General features: G+C 38.8%; 1 protein-coding gene and 1 long non-coding RNA gene across 14 annotated transcripts in view; both read left to right on the top strand.

Moving 5' to 3' along the window:
- The window catches only part of shank3a (SH3 and multiple ankyrin repeat domains 3a), a 272,857-nt gene that overhangs the window by 82,009 nt on the left and 169,061 nt on the right, over nt 1-21,787 (top strand). The window lies entirely within an intron of this gene.
- LOC144016675 (uncharacterized) lies at nt 7,059-8,403 on the top strand. The gene is made up of 3 exons (XR_013282966.1): nt 7,059-7,358; nt 7,771-8,001; nt 8,279-8,403. It is a non-coding gene; the product is annotated as an uncharacterized LOC144016675 (long non-coding RNA).

Below are 21,787 nucleotides of genomic sequence, written 5' to 3'. Positions count from 1 at the left end.
ATAAGGGTGTATTCTTCAGCTCTTATGCATTTTTCGTAGCTAAACTAACTATTTACTGCCGATCAAGCCATACATGTAAAATTAAAGGAGCCTTCCTTTAAGTTCGTGAGCCGAGGTATCACTGTAAATTAAACGGAGTTGACGTCACTTAACGTTTATGGCGGCATACATCGGGATTTTGCTAAGCGTTATTAAACGTTTTTGGCAGTCAAAGAGTTAATTGTTTTCCCACATACAATATAAAAAGGGGGATATCGGTTTAACAGGTTAAAGAACGGCACACAATGAACTAGTTTGGCAATTGGCGGAAGAATGTGTGGCCACGTGGCACAAAAAGGCATATTCAGTTATTACGGTCCTTTCTGTCTTTAATTTCATTACTTATGGCCTGCAAGTGCTTTTTTATATTTACAGTGCACTCTCCCACAGTTTGACATTCATGAATTCTCCCAATATCTGATTTTTTCTGTATCTGTATCATCAATTACTTGTGAAATAAAAGCATAACTTTGCCGCAATCTTGTGGAATCTTGGTGTTGTTATTGTTAGGATATATTTAGTAATGTTTTTTTGTCTGAATTGTTGATGCCCTATTTTGTCAGCGGCCCTTGAATGCACCCCGTTGTCATGTGTGACGGCCAAAACGTGAGTTCAATGACGTGTGCAAAGGATAGGGACTGTGCTGGTCCACAAATGATGAAAATCCACCAACAATTGACATCCATTATAACTGCATTTGAGGTAGAAAAAAAAAAGAAAGAAACATTTTTTAACCCCCCCAAAAACTTGAATAGGGATGTGTGCATGGATCAATCAGCTGGGATGTGGTGATTTCCTTATTCTTGGATGATCAATGATCAGCCGTTCCCTGAAAATTAAACTGATCCACCGATCTCTCGCCCTCCGCAGAGGTCTGAAAAAGTCAGCCACTGTCCTCTTCTGCTATGAGATGACTGAAGGGTTTTCATTTTTATTTGAGAGAACAACATCATGTGCAGTTAACACGAACCGTTTGTACTGTTTCACAGGTATCGTTCATTGTTTTACAATCAAATAAGATTGGGGCCTTGAAGCTGTATACCGTTGGTAATGAAAAAAAAAAAAGGGATCGACAGGTCAGACTTTTTGAAGAGCAAAATCTGTGAATAGGTAAATCTGCAGGTGCCAAACCGCAATTATGTGGAGCCCACTGTATTTGTTTGCCTATGTTTTATCGAGGCTAGTATGCTAGCTACTATTGATGAGCCTCGCGTGAACACGATGTGTTTGTGTTTAGTACCTACTGAATGTTGCCATTTAAGTAATATGATTGTGTACTGGTATATGCTAGAAGCATGGCGTTGCTGCTTTATGGTCCTCTAGGTCATCTTGTGGCATCTATAGACAATTACAAACCCCTTTTCAGGAGGAGCATCTATTATTTGCTATTCACGCTAGGACTCGATCTCGATCTCCAGGAAATGCCAGGTGTGTGTTGAAAATATGACTTTATTCAGGTCATTCTGGTACAAAAATGCATGTGCAGTTATCACTGTTAGTTTCTGTTTATATTTATGGCCTAGAAGTGTTTTTCATGAAAAATATTTACTGTAAGTATGATGTAAAAGTTAACAACATCTTGCAACTTACAAATTCAGTTTACATCACTCCTGTAAGGAACGTGGTGCTATCATAAACCAAGGACTCCCTGTACTATCAACAGAGTGAAGCCCAACAACCAATGATTTGTACTGTCATATTTTTAACAAGCATCTTCACAAGTGATGTCCTTCAAAACAAGTAGTTCGACTTCAGAGAACTCATTTCAGACGTATTTTGTTTTCAAGAGAACTCATCAGGAAAAGAACCGGCTGCCGCTGTTTTGTTGCTGACAACCTTGAATGATGTTTTATGTCCATTGTGTGTTTACGTTTTGATCAGATGGCAATCATGCAGGTCAAATCAGGTCTCATTCTCAGTCCAGGTCTGATTACCCATTAGACAATGAAAAAATAAATAAATAAAAATAAAATAAAATTAAATAATTATATATATATATATATATATATATATATATATATATATATATATATATATATATATATATATAATATAGCACTTTATAAAAAAAAAAAAAAGCTAGAGTAAAAACATAAGGATTTGTCAATATGTGTTGCTCCGCCATGTATGTTCAAATATCAGTTGCTTAAAGCATTTTAACACCACGTCCATCGATGTTAATCGTTAGCTCATCAATAGGATTTTCAATTATAGCCCAAAGCCAGCTTGAACAGGCTCCAGCACCCCCGCGATACGTGAGGAATAAGCGGTTCAGGAAATGGATGGGTGGATGGATGGATGGATGGATGGATGGATGGATGCATGGATGGTTGGATGGATGGATGGATGCATGGATGCATGGATGGATGGATGGATGGATGGATGGACGGATGGAAGGACGGATGGAGGTGTTAAGCTAGTGGGGTCATTCTTAGGGCAAAGTTGTTGCCTTGTTTTTAAATGTACATGTACTTCTCTTTGCTTTGTATTGAGTTTGATAGTGGGAGTGGCAAAAAAAACAGCTTGAAGCCTCTTTTTTGATGAATTGTTCACTATTTTCCAAAGTGATGCTGATTGTGAGGTGAATTGCCTTGAGTTCACTGCCATCATAAAGCGCTTGTCTTGTGCTAAAGGTATTTCAAAAATTGTCATTTGTGCTGTGTTTTGATCAAAAATGGAAATGGACAGCGAGCATATGTGATATATATATATATATATATATATATATATATATATACAGTGTTTCCTCGTTTTCCGCTGGGGTTAGGTTCCGTAAAATACCCGCAATAAATGAAATCCGCAAAGTAGTTAGCTTTATGGTTTACATTTATTATAAATGCTTTAAGGCTCTAAAAATCCCCCACCACACAGTTGATACACTTTTTTCATCGAGGCATTTACATTTGCTCACATTTCTCTCTTCTTTAAACATTCTCAATGTTCAAACCTTCATAAATTTGCTAAAATAGGTACATTACTGTTGAAAAAAAAATGCATGCAAAATTGCACTAAAAAAAATCCGCAATACAGCGAGACCGCGAAAAGTGAACCGCATTATAGCGAGGGAACACTGTATATGTATGTAGTATGAATGGTTAAATACAGTACCTAATCTTTAAGTGTAACAGTGAAGCCAAGTCGCTGCTCTCTTTCACTAGCACTGCTGAAACATGCATCAAAATAAAAGCAGCACATACTTGATGTTTTAGTTTGACTGTCTATGGACAGGCCAGATGTAGCCCACAGGCCCTACCTTTCCCAGATGCGCTGTAAGCAAAAACATATGCTACTTATTTGAGGACCACACCAAAATTTGTATGTGGTGTTCATGATTAAAAATAATATCAGCTACGGCTGAAGGATTATGGAAAAAAAAATCTAATTGTGATTCTTTTTTTTTCCCCCAAAAAAAATGTGATTGTGATATCATATGCATTTTTTTTTCAAGGTCCATTTCAATGATTTTTTTTTACCCAACTAAAAGTTAATTACAATAAACAATATCAGATCTATTATAGATTACATGATTTTAAGATAAAGGCAAATGAAGCCTTAATATCAAATTTTTTTCTACTACAATTACAGTTACAATTTACCACTTCAATATATCCAACTTTTCATGTTGCATGAAACATGACATGTAAACACTGCACTTTTTAAAACGCTCCATTTATCAATAAATGAATTCATTTGACATATTTAAAAAATAAAACGTAGCGATCGCCAATCAGTAAACTCACACATGCTAAAGTGTAGGCAAAGTAAAATTATACCTTCTTATATGAAGTAACATTTTCCAATTTGATTTCAAAAAAACATTTCCATTCTGTAGCAATTCTTGTGGGTGGGTCGAGGGTTGTGGAGTTTCATATGGTCTGGACGGGCCATGAAGGCAACACAGACTCTTATTTTGGTAAATTAAGCATATTTGGAGCTGTTGTGTTCTGGCGTGTTTGCAGCCGACAGTTACTTGCAAATTGTCATTAAAAAGTTGTTTGTTCACTGCTTGGCCTGATTAGTTCACCACCGCTACAATACATGTACATTAAAAGAGGCTGTGGCGGTAATGACAAGCAATAATCATTTCGTACTTCCTAATTTTCATTCATGAAATCGTTCGAAAAGTCATAAGTCACAACTGTGAAGTGTTGTTTTTGAGACAAAAAACATTTACCAAAATTACATGCACTTATGGCGCCAGGCTTTAGTTACAGTGGTGACGTTTCTGCTCCCCCTCTCTTTCCTTTCCTTCCGCTCCGTTTCAATGAGCATTTAAATCACAGCTTTTCCCGATTACGTGAACTCGTGTTGTTAAAATTGACATTTAATTGCAAAAGCAATTTATCCTTCAGCCCTAATATCAGCAAAGTTTTTTACTTTTCTGGATCTGGATTTGACACAACTGATTCCTACACATTTATTTAGTGAAGGACGATCAATGTTATGGAGGATGGGCATGTACAATTAATTATCAGACCGATCAAATTGTGTTCCGTAACTCAGTAATATGTCTGTTTGTCTATTCCACTGACACTTTCAGTTCCCTCACTTCAAATTTCCTTTGGCACGTGTGGCATTCTTCCAGATGTTCCATAGTGACAACCATCAGAGGTGTCACAAACCCTCTATTACTGTAAATACCATGCTCTTGACTCCTTTTAGGTGCGAGCAACATACACAATATGTTAGTAAATGTACAATTTACACCCGTTGAAGATTGTAAACTTAGTAGATCATTTGCAACACACTCACCATCAGAATGCTAACGTGAACAACTAATTCATTGCCCGCTATTGGTGGTCTTAGTAAATCAGGCCCAATAAGAGCAGTCAGAACACACTTTCCTCATGATGTGTAGGGCATTTCTCATATTTCAAAATTTAGTATGTGTCACACCGCTTGATCGGTTCGCTCACTGCTTTTACAGGTGCAACCTTTTCTTCCGTTTCTTATTTTCCTTCATCTCCTGTTACAAAACTATTTCACCGGAGAGGCTTTGGAGTTGATGGAAACGTTAATATTGGCCCAAACACACCAAGCTTTTGTACATCTGGTAAGGGTACACATTGTAACATAATATCCACAAGTTGAAAAAGAGACACTAGATATATGATTTCCTTTCCTGGATGATGATGATGTGGTCTCCGCTGGGAGATGGAGTCAGCTCATTTGAAGTGTAAGATGAAATTGCATGTATAGTGTTAAGCTTTCTCCACGATCTTTATAGCCAATACTGTATTACACCCCTCTCTACCTTGCCACCAATGGCAACTGCCAATTTGCTGCACTACAATTGTCAAGTGCTGCACTCGCCTACTTTTGCTTCTGGACTGAGAAGATTGCTTTTAGCACCAGCAGTATTTTGTAGTGTTACTTTTTTTACCCCATCCTGCCATATTGTTCCCTAACAATGAATTTGTCTATAGGACTGAAAAGTAGACATACATTGTACTATGGTAATAAAGTAATCATATTAAGTAATATTACAAGAATCGTCATCTCGGTACAAGTAGCGCACAAGAATGTATTCATATATAGGTAATTTAGGGGAAAAAAGTTGTAAGGTTACAAAATAGCCATATATTTAAAAAATATATATATTCTAAGATTTTTTTTTTAGAGAAAAAAAAATCTTGGTTATCTAATTTTAGTTTTTATTTTTTGCAGATGTTTGATTACGACTTAAGTTTTCTTGATTTAAGTCAATTTTTTCAAGATTTTTTTTTTTTTTAAGTTTGAATTTCGGAGAAACGAAAAGCTGCTGTTTTTCGTGACCATAACTTTTTCTAAACAGTTTTGGCTAAAATCTTGACTAGTTCAGTACGGAGTTGGCCACCGTCCACAATTTTTCCACACTTTTACATACAGTGTTTTCCAGTAGAAGCTGCAGTAGCATGCAAACGTGTTGACGGTGTTCAGTTGTGTCGAACGCGGAAAAACTAATTAACACAAAGAGCTTGCACCAAATAATCAGTAGCAAGTGCAAAGTTCAAAAAAGAGAATCAAAACTTACAAGTAGCAAGGCATTCAAACAAGAACGGCAATACAGAAACGAGGTTGTAGAGTCGATGCTAAGTGTAACTCCCTCTCGAGGCAAGACAAACTCAAGTAGCTTTCTTTTACTGGTTTAATGAAGCGTCTCTCCATCTGACCGTGAAAACTGTACAGAAATAATAATACAGTACAATGAACAAAACGTATGGCTACTCAATAGCTAATAAATTCACACAGTGAAGGGAAAACAAAATACCTCGTTGGCTGCTGCCACAAAAGAGGGAATTAAAAGGTCTTGAAATCTTGAAGTCCGTGTGTCCTTAACAACATAAATTGAACGTACTGACCATGCGGTCACGCCAGCTGCATCGTTCCTTTTCCTCTTGAATGACCCGGAAGTACAACCCCGGAAACGAAAGTGCGCGCTCCAAAATAACGCGAGACCTTGTATGCATCCAAAAATAAAGCAAATTTACATCTTCAATTATTGATGCTCAAAACAAACATACATTTACGTAAATGAACTTAACATTTTAAACACCAGAATGAATAATAATGAAATCAAACTGTGGATACACTTACACTAAGCTTAGGCTGTGGCAAAGAGCAAGTGAATAGTCCGACAAATGTGTCACGCCCGAGCTGCTACTTAAGTGCAACTGCTGGGTGATTACAGATGTGCTTCAGGTGCATGTGCGCGCGTGTGTGTGTGTGTGTCTTGTGCGCCATCCGCTGGTCTATGGAGCCACAACACTGACAATAAGATTTGGTATTGAAAAAAAAATGGCATTCTGGAAAAAGCTGCGTTGACGTTAGTGTTGTTCCAATACCGATACTGGTATCGGCAGAGGTGCCGATACTGCACTAAAACCGTGGTATCGGTATCTGTGACTACTCACAAGTAACATGCCGATACCATTAATTCCAAAGCTAATACATGATTTTGGATGCAGCATCTTGTGTCTTGCTCATGCACGACATTCACTACGTGACATGTTCAATGCATGCTGAACTAAGATATCCTATAGGTCGCTTGCACATGTCGTCACTTCCGCCTCGGATTTCTCGTAGTCGCCATGCTGGGTGGCCTCCATTTACGTAGCGATTCGGTCTAACACGTATCTATCACGTTTGTTTTCTGCGTTTAAAATGGTACATTGTTGCTGTATCGTTGGCTGTTCGAACAAAGCCAAGGGGGAAAATGGTCGGTCTTTTTTCCGAATTCCGAAAATAATTAGGAACCAGGGCCTGGAGACAGAGGAGTGCGGACTCCGGAGGGAAGTCGTTACTTTGGGCTCGTGTGTGCAGCGATCACTTTGTGAGCGGTAAGCTTGTTTACCTTTATTTAATGCATGAGGATTAATAACGTTTCGACCGCCCATATATGGGCAAGTTGCTTATGTTTTGGATTCATGAGCAAGCAAGTTCGGTAGTACAAGCTGGCTAGCGGACGTTAGCCGAAAGCTAACATCGAACATTTTCACCCAAGTAGTGCTAGTGCAAAGTGTTTACTGCTGAAATTGGATTGATTAGTCTTGGGCTTTTAATGCCGATAACATGTTTTTTGGTGGCAAAATGTAAACTTGGAAAAAAAAAGACAGAAGGGGCTGATGCAAGAAAACAGAGCCCCGGTAGCCTACACATCATGCTAAAGAACTTATTCACGGCCACCCTACTGCGGTAAAATAACCAGTCTTTCCATATTTTATTTGTTTATATATTTGTTTATTTTAACAGGTCGCCCTGCGCCCGTTTTTCTGTCCAATCATCCCGACTGGGCTCCAACATTAAAGTTGGGTCCCAAGTTACAACATCTATGTCTCAGCCCAGTCGGTGCCAAGATATGAACGTGCACAGGAGAGACAAGCAAAGAAAAGACGACTCGAAGTGGCAGAGATTGTTGCAGTTATGCAGCCAGATGGCTCCAGTAACCTGTACCCTCAAGTACTGCTGACATAATTGACTCTGGTATGCCACTCAGAATTCATTACATGATATATTGTATGCATGAGTGAATGTATGTGTTTTTGTTTGTGTGTGTACACGCACCTTATATTTTAGAGACATTTGGAAGTGTTTATAGAAATAAGTATTTGCCTGTAGCAATGTTCATACATTAAAAAATGCAACAAAATGTGTACATTTCTTTTACACTGACAAAAAAACTATACTACTTTACTATATTAAACCTATTACTGGTACCGTATTTTTTTGTGATTTTTTTTTTCTTTATTTTTTTCTTTAGGGATCTCATGCCACACCGACTTGATTGCCAATGACATGATGGTAACGAAGGCGAGCATCAAAGCATTGGAGGAGGACAACATGCGACTGTTTGTTTGCCGCTAATAAAGGCAGCGTTTATACAAATTCTATTGTTGGGTTTGTTTACAAAGCTATACATAATACAAATGACAGGATTTGACTCAATGTGCAATATGGTCCCTCTTAAAGTAATGGCATAAATCTCTATTATTTCTAAAAGCACAAAAAATGAAGTGAATAATGATTAGATGTAGTAATTTCAGGGATAAAATTCAACTGTTAATGTATTTATTTTAGCACAGGTGCCTACCATCCTGAGATGACGGTATGATGTAATGTTGAGGGGGCACGCAATGACTTTCATTATGCTATGTACAGAGGAAAAAGTTGCTCTCTTTTAAATTTGTTTAATGTAAGACAAGTACCAGTACTGTGTTTCAGTTTTCCCAATAATCCTTGTTTCACACTTGTCACAAAACTACTGTCCTTTTGGCAGTCTAGATTGGCACACTTCAAGTGATATCATTTGATTTTACAATCTGCTGCAGCACAAAAAACTACTTTATTCCGCATCTTTGAAGTACATGAGCAAGTGGTAGGTGACAGCGGCTGAGCAGGAACACTGGAAGTCCACTGCTGATCTAGTAAATGCTCTCCCGAGCAGTTCAGGTAAGGAGGGGATTTGGGGAAAAAAAACTCTGGCTTTTCCAACTGGCCAAAACGAGCGATCTGGGTGGACTCGCTCAATCACACTTTGTCCACACCACAAAGTCGCAGAAGTCCGTCCAGTTAAACTCATCTGTGCCTGAATCTGAAAATATTACAAACATTGTAATGAAAATATGAAACATAGAATTAAATAAGAAACTACAAAAAGTAAAGCCATACATACCTGGTAATAATATTGGTGTTGTCGTGACAAGTGATGGGAATTATTGCCATCCGGCACCAGACAGAAATTGGGTGTTGTGACAGCCTCCTTAACCGTGAGATCATAAGAAAAGCTGTCAGTATGCTCAGTAGTTACCATGAACACGTTTTATTGTACTGGAAACTGAAACTAAAAATACGTCCTCTGAGAGTGGTTAACCTTAACCATTTAGAATAAGTTGATTAAGTAACATGTAACTAGTGAAAGGGTAGCATTAAATTTAATTAAGCCACGGGGAGGCTGTGCATAGTTACTTTTTATTCTTATACGCTCTGCCATATTTGCCTGTTATAAAATTGTTAGAAAAACCACATCAGGTAAACCTAGCTGTGCATGTAAACACAATGATAACAGGAAGCCTGAGAACAAATCAACATTTTTGTGTGCAGAATTACCAACACCATGTGGTTTACTTACGTGCAACAGCAACAGTTTCTTCTGATGCGATGTTAAAGTTAACACTCTGTATCCACCCGCTTACAAAATAATTGTAAGCCTCCAGGGATTTGTTGGCGTGTTATGGAGCATGTTGTCAACACGAGGTAGGGAAAGATGTCCAGAGAAGTCACATTTGGCCAGCAAGCTTTCTCCGTCAAAAAAAAAAATCACCCTTGGTCAGGACGTAATTAGGATCAATCCCGCCACACAGAGACACCTTCTGCCTGTATCGTTGTTTTTGATCTTCCGGTAAATCGTGAAAATACTGCGAAAATTACATCAGGTTGATAAGCTCTACCGTGTAACTCGCGAGTGTACCTTGTGAACCGGTGGACACCCAATATGGCGCCCGAAGGAAAAACTCCCATGATGCATTACGATGTGCAAGCGACCTATTGGCCCTTGAATGCTGTGAACCAATGGCAGGACAGCTTTTTCATGTTGAGGAAAAAAAACCTTAGATTCTGTATGCCTGTGATTGGCTGGCAACCAGTCCAGGGTGTCCCCTGCCTACTGCCCAGAGCCAGCTGAGATAGACGCCAGCACCCACCGCGACCCTTGTGAGGAATAAGCGGTCAAGAAAATGGATGGATGGAGATTCTGTATGGTATCGGTATCGGCGGATACTGCAAAGCTGGGTATCGGAATCGGTATCGGGGGCCAAAAAACGGTATCGGAACAACACTAATTGACATTGAAACAAGTATTGGCATTGTAAAAGGTTGTATTGAAAAATAAAATACAGACATTAAAAAATGCTATTTTCTTGAAGCATATTTTTTAGTATTATGTCTTTTTCAATGCCAAGCTGAATATTTTTTTTACACTCTCTTTTTTTCGAGTGTCACGGGTTTTCAGTTTCAACTCTCTGGTTTTCAGTTTCACTTCTCTTTTTTTTCCAGTTTCAACTTATTGGCAGTTTGAACGTGGAGGGGCTGGGACGGGCTTTGACCAGGAGAACGCCTTCCAGTTTTTCAGGAGAGGAGAGAGAGAGTGTGCCCTCAGTCGGCTCAAGGCAATACCTGAATTCCCTGTGGCATATAGTCACTCATGGGTACAAAAGTTCACCAAGAACTCCTAAACCGTCTGTAAGTGTGTTTTTTCTACATATAACCTTGTGGCGTCAGTGTTAAGGTTTCTGTAGTAAACCACATAGAGCTTTAGTCAAATATGTATAGTATATGCCCCAGGGAATTCAGGTATTGCCTTGAGCCGACAGAGGGCGCGCTCTCTCTCTCTCTCTCTCTCTCTCTCTCTCTCTCTCTCTCTCTCTCTTTCCTCTCCTGAAAAGTTGGAAGGCGTTCTCGTGGTGTGGTCAAAGCCACGCCCCCAACCACTTTAAAACACTGCCAATAAATTGAAACTGAAAAAAAAGAGAAGTGAAACTCCACAGTTGAAACTGAAACCTCTGACACTCGAAAAAAAAAAAGAGTGTAAAAAAAATAAAATAAATCTGCAGATTGACATCGAAAAAGACGTCATAATACAAAATATGCCAAAATATTTTTTTATTTTTTTTTAATACAACATTTTACAATGCCAATACCTGTTTCAATGTCAATGCAGCCTTTTCCACACTGAGAATTTTTTATTTATTTTTTTTTCAGTAGAAAATCTTATTGTCAGTGTTGTGGCTACATATTGGTCATGCTGTCGCTGCAAAACAAAAACTGCCTGGGATAAGAGCCTGCCAGCACAAGACATGACAGTTATTTTATTATTATTATTTTTTTTAATTTTAGGAAAATGACAATGTTTTTATTTGGCAGAAGTTCCGAAATGGCCTGTGCGCTCTGCTGTACATCATATTAGTTTTCATATTACCTCATGCAGAAATGAACTATATTTGTAGTTTACTACTTCTCCATCTTAATTACATTTATTCACACATATGCACACACCGTACTTGGAAGATTTTATTAACCATGTGTTATGACGTATAAAAAGGCATAATACATTGCCCCCCCCACCCCCAAAAAATAAATAAAATAAAATAAATTTAAAAATCAGGTATATTGAGCTTTGGGGGTTGAAATTTTAGCATGAACCTAAAATGCACTGTAAGGGTTATTTATAATGTTCTTCAGTGAGTAATAAGCTATGACCATATAACAACAGGTTGTCTACGTCAGATCTACTTGTGGCAAAATGTCTGGAACTAAGCCGCTGCCTAATTATTTGCAACACTTGCATTTAGCATCGCTACACACTTGTCTATCATGATATTTCTCACATTAACATGCCGATGTGACCGTGACAACTGTTGACCCGAGCCTTCAAGATGTGTGGACAAGGACAACTTGAAACACTAGCATTAGCGCAAATGTTAGCGCAGACGTGACATGTATCTTGGCTGGTCCGCCAATATTATAGACATGTCTTTCTCATATTTCATCAACAAAATAACCATTTAGCTTTTGAGGCCTGAGCTGTCAGAGCACCTTAGTAGACCGCATATTAGCCACCGTCAAAAGATTAACTAGGATTTATTTTTGTAGGTTTCTACTTTGTTTTTTGTTTTTTATTTCTCACGTTCCTGTTGGCATGATGGAACTCTTGGTTGGTCTGGACCAATTTTTTTGTCAACAAAGAACTTTAATTTGCATCTTGTTTTCAATAGGTGCATTTAAGTCTAAGGAGCAGCACTGAGTGAAGATGTAGAATGCTACATTAGCTTCTCATGCTAATGCATTCTTGCACTCTGCCACGTTTGTCACTCTCGAGAGGCGATTGACTGTAATGCCAGTTACCTCTTACATAACTGAAAGGCAAGACGTTAATAAAATATAAATAATTAAAATAAAGTAAAATACACAAGATAGAACCGTTTCAGGTGTCATACAGAGCTGAACAGAACTGTTTTCAGCCTAAACTTCAAGAGTTATTTGTATGTATTTGTTTATTTAACTTTATTAATTGTTCAATGTTTAGTTCTGACACTGGGCACGAGCAGAAGACGTGCGCCTGAGGTTCTCAGGGACCTGGATGATTCCTATTGGACCAACATGTGAGAGGTGTACTTTAGTGCTATGCCATGGAGAGCCTTATCCACAAGTAAATCTGTTTTAAAGTATATTCTCCGGGCAACAAGAAGCCTGTGCAGAGACCTGAGGATTGATATGGCCATACTTCCTGGTCAGCACGAGCATTCTGGTTTTAGCTCGTTTAGAAAGTCCTGTGATAAAGCCGTTACAGTAGTACTAGTTGTAATGGTTAAATGCTGATGAGGTTATTGATTTAATGTGGCTCTTAAACTTTAGGTCTGTGTTCGTTGTTGTTAACCCAAGATTTCTAACCTGATTTTCATGTTTTAAAGTAAAATATTTAAGGAGATGCTGACACTTTCTTTTGGTTGCTGCGGGCCAAAGAAAATGACTTCAATCTTGGTGTGTGAGTTTAGTCAAAAGAAGTTGTTTTGTGTCCACATACAGATATGTTGTAAAACGGTGGCAGAGAGAGCCCAAGAGCCCATAGTCACAAACAGTGAGTGTGGTTTCTGCAGTTGAAGTCAAAGCCATAGAAAGCAAAAGTCAGGACATTGTTTGAACTTACCGCATCAGTAAGTCACTGGTTAAATGATTTAAGTCAATGTCACAAGCTTAACCCAGGTCAAACCCTGGTCTCTAATCAGGCAGTGGGTCATTGTTTTTGGCATTTTTTAAAAATGGATTTTTCTGTACACCCCCCCCACACACACACACATATATATATATATATATATATATATATATATATATATATATATGTGTATATATGTATATATGTATATATATTTATGTATATATTTATGACTTTTTTTAAGGCACAGTTCCAACAATTTGTTGCTTTGCTTCAATCTGATTGGATTAAACTATAATCTTAGTCACCAATCATGCAAAACATGAACTATTCTCTTCCCTTACAAAATGCCTTCTTAAAGCAAAATTAAACTTTGCCATTCAGTGTCAAGCACACAAAATTCATCCTTCATCCTGCACGACTGTCTGTGATGGCTGAGGGGGGGTGAAAGTCCACCCTCAGCATTTTTGTTGTAAAGTACATGTTCAAGTGGTGTTTTTCAAGGTGTCTGATTCTCGGTGCTAGACCATTAATCCAAGTTAATTGAATCAATGCAGTTTCCACCACCTTGTCTCAGGGGTGCGTCGCCACAGCTCAGATGTTAACCCTTTGGTGAAGTCGGCTGGATAGGGAGCGCAACTGTGCTCCTTTTAACTTAAATCAAGCGTGTTTGTTCGTGTTCATTAAAGCGATGCGATTTCTCAGTGAACTGTTCAGCTCAACTGCAGTGTATGAGTGCCAGAAGGGGTCTGGCTGCATTATCGTTCTTCTGCAAGATGATTGTGGTGATGATCACAAATGGAAGGCGTGCTGTGCTGTATTAATTTGTCTGTAGCCAGATGTGTCCCCATGACATTATGCCCGTTACAGCGAAGTTCACACTTGGTGAGATTTGATCAAAGGAGGAGAACATCAGGACAGTTGTTGAACGTGTCGCTCGTCGTAATCCGATTTGTGATGCTGGTCCAACTTCCATTTGCTCCACTTTTGAAACCCCCCAAGCTCTGAGCCCAACTTAAATACCCCAGCACTACTGCCTAGATCGATCTTATTCATTTATCCATCAACAGTGGGACACTGGCCAACACAGGGACCAAGTTGTGACCTACAGTATGTAATCGTATGTAACAGTAAAAGTAACAAAAACAATTGCTGTGGTATCAATGAAAGCCGAAATGATAGAAATCACTAATATTAACAATAATAATGATCATATATTTTTTATGACTTTTACCAGGGGTCTTTGTTTTATAACGGTACCGACATAAGCAGTTTTGAGGTTAAGAATGGCACGCTATGAACCAGTTTAATCACGGCTTTCCAGCAATCCCAAAATGTCCTTTGTACCCTTACTTAGTTGATCTAAAGTGACTTATGTTTGGCTGATTACTCAAGACACACAGAATATTGTATTCTGTGACATTTTAAGGATCAAACCTACCAAGAAAAAGAGTAGACTTTCTTCTTTTATTAGAGAAAGGTGTATTACTTCTTGATTAGTAATCAACAGTTGAACATGGGTTGGTTTCACAAAAGCACTGATTTCTGGTCAAGAAAACAAGCTTTTTGTAAAAAGAAACATATCAAGGAAAACTGATTTTAATGTCAGTATTGGTTTTGCTTTTGTGTCACCTCAAAAATCCAATCCATCCATTTTCTTGACTGCTTATTCCTCACAAGGGTCATGGGGGGTGCTGGAGCCTATCTCAGATGGCTCTGGGCAGTAGGCGGGGGACACCCTGGACTGGTTGCCAACCAATCGCAGGGCACACAGAGACGAACAATCATCCACACACACAAGCACACCTAGGGACAATTCGGAGCAGAGCGCCCAATCAACCTGCCATGCATGTCTTTGGAATGTGGGAGGAGACCGGAGTACCCGGAGAAGACCCACGCAGGCACGGGGAGAACATGCAAACTCCACCCAGGACTCTAACCCGAGTCCTCAGTACTGGGAGGCGGACGTGCTAACCATCCTCAAACAATAAATCAATAAAAAAAAGACTGAGTAGGTCTTTTGATGGCAAAATAATTATTACAGATAAGCAATATTGAAATACATGGTGAGCAGCACTGACGCACAACATTGGTTGAGTTGAACATCGGTGGCTCTTTTACATGTAGGTTGTCATTCATTTCATAAACTGTGCCATCTTTTCTCATGATCGCGACAAAACTCTGCTTACACCATACATATCCATACGCTGGTCAACTTTGAGTTGTCTAAACTTGTCTGACTTTCAACCGGTTGGCATTTCGCTCTCATAATTGACGACAACTCGAGATTCAGGCAAATCAATGCAACACCGCCATTTACATTGATCTGTTAGACGTTACAGTGGTTTACAAACCTGAATTTCACAGAAAAAAAAAAACATACTTGGCGAATATATGTCAGTGGTAGTTGCCGGTTGGATCCCAGCTGATGAATATAAAGTTCCACGGCAATGAATGAGGGGACCAATGTATTATGCAAGCACTTATGTAAGGTTTATGCCACAGATTTCCCAAATGAACAACAGCATAGGTGATTAGAAGTATTTTAAAGAAAGGAATTACTTTTCAATCACCTTGTAGTGCTTAACTTTTCCGCTAATCTCATATGCTGAGCTTTGCAGCAAATAAGCAGCCACTTTGTCTTCCCTTTGGACGCCAGCCCGAGAGGAAATGCAGTCAGCGTGTCCACTGGCCATTTCATAGCCATAGGTAAAAATCACAACAGCAAAAGGAGTGACCTGGAATGTCCCCTTCAGGACGCTAGATTCTGTCCTTTCCCAGTCACGCGCTTCCAAGAGTTAATTAGTGATATGTCGTGCGTAGCCAAGATGGAGACATGGTGGTGCGTTAGTCATTACCCTCCATCATCTCACCACTCTTATCTTCTTTCTTTACTTAGCGCCAAAATGTGCTGTCTTCTGCCCGTTGTGGCCCCTCATTCCGTGCCTTCTGTGGCTTTGCAGATACCGATGCGACGTCCTCCACCTCAGTGTATCACCCTTGATTGCGTAAGCACACAACAATGCGTCCTAATTAGCAGGTGCGTGTTGTGAATTCCAAATACGCCGTGACATAATTATATGTCATTGTGCATTTGTTTCCATTAGGTACAACCCTTAGCACTTAGCGATCAAGTGCGTGTGTGTTGCGTATGTCCCACTTAAGTAACCCCATTAAGCCTACTGTACAGCCTGGAGAATGATAACCCGGAGTGTGCTTGTTCTGTTTATTAGTATGCGTCTGATGCTATCCCCACCTCAAGGCCACAGTTTGTTGTTTTGGAATGGAGGCACAGGAAGTGTGCGGATAGGAGCACCGTGTTCAGAATAACTCCCGACTATTACTGGTAGTAACCTTTAAAGTGAGTTTACCATTTTGTAGTGCCGTTGAAATGTCTGTGGAGTTTGGGTTATCCCTTCTAGATCTTTTCATCATGATATCACACGGACATCAAGATGGTTCCACAAATTAACAGAAACTTCTACTGCATGTCATTTGACAAAGGCTTGAACAATTATTTTAGTCTACCACTGCAGTTTGAATGTGTGAATTGTCAGTTGAAAAGATGTTGAGTGAGTTAAAGTCTTGAAAGCAAGTGGGAAGACCAGCTGTAATACACATTTCAATGGGTAAGGCCCCCACACACCGAGCAACCCAGATGAAAGTGACTTTACTGGACAATTGCAAACAAACAAATACAGTCGCCGACTTGTTTCCGCACAACAAGTAATTAACTCATTTGCTCCCAATAACGTGTAAATACGTTTTTTTTAATGTTCTAAGTGTACCAAAGACGTATTTATATGTTGTTGTTGTTTATTTTTTATTTTTTATGCTAGAGCATACAGAAGGCTTTGATGCAGCCTCTCAACTGCAAAGAACGGTTGCAGAAATGGTAGTTATTACACAAACGTCCAGCAGATGGCAACCAGGGCCATGTAGAAAAAAAGCTCAATTATTTACAATTTTGAATAGATTTGTGAAAATTGATGAAACTTAGCTCTCTTCTAATGCTAATTGCTGCAAAACGGAAACAGATAGAAACATACTTTTTTTTCCTGATGAAAGAAGAGACTTTAATCTTTCTTTTGATAGGTTCCGTGCTTTTATAGCAATAGAACACAATATTCTGTGGGCCTTGCAAAATCAGTCAAAATCCAGTAAAACAGCCGGGAGCGAACGGGATTGCTTCTTTGAAAATGGCTGGGAGTGAATTAGTTAAACATCGCTCATCTCGTTATAACAGAAATAAAACACGACCCTGTATTGAGTTTTGTGGTTCCACGTACTGTTTTTATTTTTATTTTTTATGTACACTGTATATATATATAGAACCAGCAAAATATGGGGCGATTGTCAAGGACGTAGCTTATTGCCAGGAAGAGAAGAAAGGAATAGGCACTAAAGGAGAGTGTGTGGATGTACATAAGCAAATTATAAAAATAGTTGTGCATTAAGTAAAACATCATCAATGTTTTAAGTGTATCACATTGTTGTAAGCTGTTTCCATAATAGATGTGGTGGAGTTTCGTAGTTACCACCATGATTGAGGAAGTGGATGATTAATTGACTTTTCTATTGCTTGGATTGATGGCACAGACATGCTCCCTTGACGCTGAAATAGATAGTGTGCTGTACTGCTGGGGATAGCTACAGGCTAGCTAAGAAGTAATAACAAAATCATACTAATTTATTGGCTTTTTGAATTGGGGAATTGAGACGCAGTGGTAATTGGACTGCAAATAGTAATTTGAATCGTTAAAATAGCAATCACTGGACACTGCACAGTCAGTATGATATGGTCATTAACATTACAGCTAATCTGATAATAAAGCAATGATCCATCCAGTATCTAACATCATCCTATCCTGCGGAAAGGCTGATTTTCAGATGACCTGATTTTGAGTCAGGATTTCAAGTGTAGCAGAGTAGTTCCTTCGCTGTGATCTATTGATGTTTTGCTAAATTACTTAAAAACAACCCATTCAAACATTTTATACAGATTTGCGAGAAAATGCCTTCCACAAACCCCACGATGGAGATTTGGTTACATTCTGTCCCTTTAGAAGTGGTTACTCCGCCTCTAGGCAGACTTGCAAGCTTCTCTAAACAACTATTTACAACATCCACTCGATTTAGCCTCTTTTACTACTGATTCCGCTGGATTAAATTAGATTTTTTTTTTTTTTTTTGAAAGAAATTGGGGGGCGGGGGGCAGCCTTAACCTTTTGAGAATATTTGGCAGTGAAACCCAAACACAATAGTTTTTTTTTCTTCATGTTTCTCAGTGGTTTCTAAAGTGGTAGTAAATTCGCGTTCTGCCCCTTTGAGCTAACCTGGTTTATACACATAAAAAGGTTATATACGAGGGTTCAATAAATAAGGTGAATTTGTCGGTATAAGGACTTCTAATACAGATAGAAGCTTACTATATATATATATATATATATATATATATATATATATATATATATATATATATATATATATATATATATATATATATATATATATATATATATAAATATATATGTTTCTGTTTTACTTCTTTTTCACATGTCGCGCTATTTGTTCGAGTGTGGTTGCCATAGTTGGCGATCCAAGATGGCCGATCTTCTGCGCATGCGGGTCACAGATCGTGCAGGGGTCACCGATCGCGTCTTGACAGACACGTCACGATCACGTGACTGTCTAAAATGGCCGATACTGTACTTAATACAAAAATATTCATAAAAAGTGCTATGAAATCATAATTGTGCAACATAAATTCACAATTTTTTCAGGGAAGAGTTGAAATTAACCATTTCACAGAATACCTGGTTAGTTTTTCATAAGTCTTGTATTCCTTTAAGGTAGCTGTATCATCGAATTGCTTAAGCACACGTGTTTTTGTGTTTTTTCCTTTTTAAACAAAGGACAAAATTAGGACAAGGTTTAGTGATAGATAGAAAATACTTTATCAATGTTTTTTTTTCCCCCCGGGAAAAAATTACAAATATAAAAATAGATATAGATTTTTTACTTTCTGAAACAAAGTGAACAATATTTAAACTGATTTTTTTTTTTTTTATCATATTGTTCAGAAACTAAAAAAAATAAAAAATAAAAATAAAAATCTGCCTTCATTGCACTTCTTTTGTGGATTTTTTCCCCCCAACTTAAATAAGGTGTTAAAGATGATCATGCAGCATCAAATATAAAACATAAAACAACATACAAAACAATTATTTTTTCAACTACACAACTGTATGTGTTCAGTCAATCTAATACAAAGATGAGATGGTGCTAAATCATGTGACGGCACACGATCAAAACACAGAAGGGAAGCAAGCAGACTTGCTTGTGCCTGCTGTGACATGTCTGTTATCTGTTTGACCAAACCGCACCAGTGAGTAAAAGAGCCAAACTGAAACTAAACTACTAGATCGATATTAGATTGGATCAATCTGCCCACCACTATCAAAAAACAGATCGCCACACAGATGGACATATTGCATAGTAAACAGCTTCGGTCATATCGACTCATCTTAAAATAATATAATTTTATTTTGATTAATTTTTATTGCATAAATTCCACCAGCTGGTTCGTTGATCCGACACGTTGTAATTTTGGGACATTAATGACCTAATTAATGACACACCCGAATTGTGTTACAAAACTACTGTATTTTTCTCCTGACCGATCACATAACTAATGCAGTTCGACAGAACTATGGCCTGATTAAATGAAGCTCTTCACCGTAGTTCAACCTACATGATGCCACCAGAAGGCTCCAAAGCATCCAAAGCTCCAAAGCATAATTGGTGAATCTGAAAATATGTGATAGTTCACTCCCACAACTTTACTTACTCGTTGTGAAACAAGTAAAGCTAAATTGGACCTTTTGTCATGCTGTGGAAGTGCATGTAATTGTTATGCCTGTCACTATTCGTCACTGCCATACGTAGATGAACAAGGGTTCACTATTTGCAGTAATTAACATATTGAATTTATACTATTGATAATTTATTGAATAATTTCCCGCAGCAAACTTGACAATCTTCTACCTCACTGTGGTTGGGAATCCCTAAATTAGAGGATCAGTAGCCACCTTTTTCCCTGAAGTATTTGTTGACCTGCAGTTCATCACCTCTTGTTCTGTCCAATCATCTTTCCCCACCGTCCTTAATTGAGGAGACAAGCAGGCCTTTGATTAAAAACATAAATAAATGAGAAGAAAGACATTGTAGACGAGAGGGGAGGAGGACTGAAGAAGAGGGCAATGTCACAGCCGGGCGACTCTCCGCCGGCGTGTGAACTAGTCTGACACGTCGGGACACTGATTAATACGCGGGGCACGGTGCGCGGCGTGTTGAGCATGTAAACAACGCCGTGACAGGTGGAGGAAAGCAAGGGAGTGAGTCAGCATTGCTCAAACATCGCCACGTTGGGCAAGGCCGTCCAAGTGGAGAAGACACTGTTTCCAGAGTAATTGAACACCTTGAAAACGGGTCTGCTCTTGCATTTGATTCTGCACTGTGAGCATGGGGAAACTACTGTACTGTACTATGATTTGCAAATTGACTTGGGTGCACACCTCCGATTATTTGGAAAATTCAGCCCGTGAAGCCAGTTTCAGTTAGCAACTTAAAAACTGGTCGATTTGACAATGATGAGTAGACCCGCAAATCGGTCACAAGGACCCATGCTTTAAAACAAACCGGATGTCTGCCATTCCGGGTCTCTCTATTATGGTCTTTAATTTCTAGGGATCCTTCAAAGACAAATCCTCAAGAGTCTGATTGTATGAGTGTTTTTGTTTTTGTCATTATATGTGGATGGAACAGGGCAGCAACAAATTGGTGACTTGCTCTAAAATCTGAAAGTGACTAGGTGACCTAAGAAGTATTTGAAAAATTCAGCCTTGAAAGCCAGTTTCACTTAGAAACATCAACATTGGTAAGCTTGTCTTTAATTAGCAGATGCACAAAAAAAACAAAAATCTCACAGAATAATGCAGGAACAGGAAGTCTGCCATTGTGATTTGAAACAGATATTTTAGGCTCATTTATACTTTTTCTAGGATTCCTTAAAACAGGGGTGCCCAAGTTCGGTCCTCAAGAGCGGTCCGTGTACTTTTCGGCCATTCGTTTTTCCTCCTTGAAGCAAGGACATGGAAAACGGGAAACAAACCAATTTCCGTTTTTTTGTTTTGATTTATATGAACAAATAACGGGAAACGAGTCGTCTCCTGTTTTTGTTGAAATAAAAATAAAAATGAAAAACGGGAAATGAGCCTTATCCGATGTTCTATTATGTGTTTATTTAGCACAAATCAGGAAATGAAATGTGGCCATAAACCGTTTTTCGCAAGCTGGTTTCTCCTTGACCGGAAGCCGTTCATCTTTTGCGGCACGTTACAAGCTGCTGCTGCTGCAGTCGAAGCTTGCTGCCCCCTAGTGTCTATTTCGAGGCCTCTGACAGACAATGACCTGAGAGCCACCTTCGGACATTTCTCTCCGAAAGTCCTCTTATAGGGCCAAATTGGCTACGCAGATGTGTAGCGATTTCACTAGACGTCA

Source organism: Festucalex cinctus, chromosome 3 (genome assembly GCF_051991245.1).
Source record: "Festucalex cinctus isolate MCC-2025b chromosome 3, RoL_Fcin_1.0, whole genome shotgun sequence".
NCBI classification, from domain to species: Eukaryota; Metazoa; Chordata; class Actinopteri; order Syngnathiformes; family Syngnathidae; genus Festucalex; species Festucalex cinctus.
This window is presented reverse-complemented; position numbering and strand designations above follow the sequence as displayed.